Source organism: Anabas testudineus, chromosome 24, assembly GCF_900324465.2.
Source record: "Anabas testudineus chromosome 24, fAnaTes1.2, whole genome shotgun sequence".
NCBI classification, from domain to species: Eukaryota; Metazoa; Chordata; class Actinopteri; order Anabantiformes; family Anabantidae; genus Anabas; species Anabas testudineus.
Window position 1 is genome coordinate 9,992,677 of NC_046632.1, and position 2,716 is coordinate 9,995,392.

The window sequence follows — 2,716 nt, forward strand, 5'->3', positions numbered from 1 at the left end:
TGGGCGAATAGTAATTTCTTATTCTCTATGTATCTTTGTTGGTCAGCTACTCCAAGGCAAGGTAACAGTGGCATTGAATGAATGTGAAAACTGACATATTAACTTGACATGACATCATTTTTTAATATTGTTATTTTCAACCTTTTCTTTCTACAGCAGGATCCGAGATTATTGTGGTATCAGCGCCGCAGCCTATCATGAAGAAAATGAGAAACATCTCCTCTGTGGTTGCTTGTTTGATGTGGGGTTTGCAGAGTGTGATGAAATTATGGGAACTATTCATAAAGCTGCCACAAAATATGCTGCTAAAGGTTTGAATACGAAAGGCCCGGACTTTTAATGAATAGTTGATTACGAAATTAATTAGTGCCTTTGGTGCAATTGTTTCATTTTTCTTCAAGTTTCAATTGCTACTCAACCACGGCCTGCGACTTTCAGCTCTTGTTCACGGAAGGCGTACACACACACACACACACACACACACACACACACACACACATTCACACAAACATGCACTCAGGAATCAGCTCTCTGTTTTTAGAGCACTTACCTGAGCTCCTGCCTCCTCACAGGCGAGCGACAAACAGTGGTCAGAGACAACGACAGACCAATCAATATACGTGATGAGAGTTGAGCTGGGGGGAATCCATACAAGTGAATTGAACTATCCCATCATGTCACTGGAGACACAACCACTGAGCAACAGCTGCAGCACCAAATGATCTTTGAAGATATTTGACAGAGGGGACGTTGCAGCAGAAACACGTGGCAAATGTTTACTGAGGGAATGAAACATTTTTAAGATGAGAGAGAAACCTTGGAGTGAGAATCTGACGAGGAATGCGTCGAACCATCAATCCCTGAGATTCAGCCGCCCAATAACAAGCTCGTGCCCAAGGATATTATTATAATATGGGCTTTGATGGGATAGCACACCAGACGACCTCCCTCTCCTCCTACTGTATCACACTGACTTACCCATTTCCTTTTAGAGTTTGCAACCCACAGAAGCCCAATAGCTCATTATCTGTTAGATAACAAACATGCAGGCATTCAGCGTCATCCAGTACTATACAGCTTTTGTTTGCATGTATTTTTACCATCCAAATATCATAAGCCAGTGATTAGGTTCAATAAAAGTTGCATAACATTCTGTGTGTACAACTGTTAATATGTCCTAAACATTAACATGACTATTGAGACCGAGGTGAGGGAGCATTGCACGGCCAACTGCAGCACAGACCACATATTTTTATTGCTGCTGTTTAAAGACTCTCTTCAAACACTCAGTGTGCTACACATTAGTTAGATGAACAGTGTGGGTGTTAGAGCACAGTGCTCCCCGCCATGTAGGTCACAGCAGATACAGCTTATTCTGTCGCTCAAAGGCACACGCACACAATGAACACAGAATACAGAGATTCAACTGTGTTTGCAGTTCATCTCTGTGTGCTGTGTACTTCCTACTATCATACTATCCAGACAGCAGGCGCCATCTGAGTGGAAATTACACAGAACAGATGCAGGCTAACCAGATGTTAATCCATCCTGCTTACCTGCAACAGCGTGTATGTGAAGCGAATCAGCAATTATCTCTCCTCTGTTGTGGTCGCTACGGGGACACTCTTCGTCTTGCAGCCATTGCCTCAGGTACTGTCGCTACTGATGATAAAACTTAGAGTTGAGGTTTTTCTTATTGTTAACAAATGCCACGAAAAGATCAAATTAAAATATGAAGCGAAACACATTAGTGGGCCACACTGAGACACACATTGCACTTCATTACAACGAATGTAGGGACTGCAGTTTATTTTGAGTCAATCCCACATGCACCACCCTGGTGCTATAAATCTTTTGCTAGATCATCAAATCTGCTGCTGAAAACAGTCCCCAATAAAAGCATGATTTATTCCTAATTTTCTTTTTATGGAATAATTTAGCTTTTTACCGTATGTCATTTGAAAGAAAACAGATCTTCTGCACCTTGTTTGGGGTGATTCACGAGGTTTATTACAATTGCAAGCTGCTTAACACTATTGTTTAAACTATTACATGTCAACACCAGTCGTGACACAATTTTTAAAGAAGCCATAAGAGCTACACTATATTGGTGCAGATTGTTTAGAAGGCATCCGTAATTTTTGTTGATAATTTTAAATAAACTTTACTGAAATAAAAAAACAGAACAGTCAGTGCCTCTCTCTATTTTTCTCCTCAAAGCCCATCATTCTTTTGAAGTGGATAATTTTCTGTTTTCTACACACTTAAAATTAATTGCAGCCTGTACTGCTCCTGTGGATCAATTTGTCTCCCTGCTCGCTTCGTCTCACTTCACATCTTTCTTGTGCCACTGGAACTCAAATGGTTGGTGCGAAGAGTCCACTGAGAGCCCGATAACTTCTGTTTGTTTGTTTGCTAAGTGGCTGAACAGACCTAACACCCTGTGGTTTGAAATTCTAGCTTTTAAACATGAGAGGGTAGAAAACATAAAATCATTTGCTGCTCAACATTGTTCAAAGGGCTTACAGTTTGAACTTACGTTGACCTTTTTGTCTCTTTAAGTGTGATGCAGAGTAGATTATGCAGCTCCGCATTTAGTCGCATCACAGTTTGCAATACCGTGATGCTGCATTTGGCAGAAACATCTGAGCTGTTGCTATTTGCCAAAGATCTCCAGTATTTTTCACTCTGAATGCACAAGTGGTATTGTACTAAG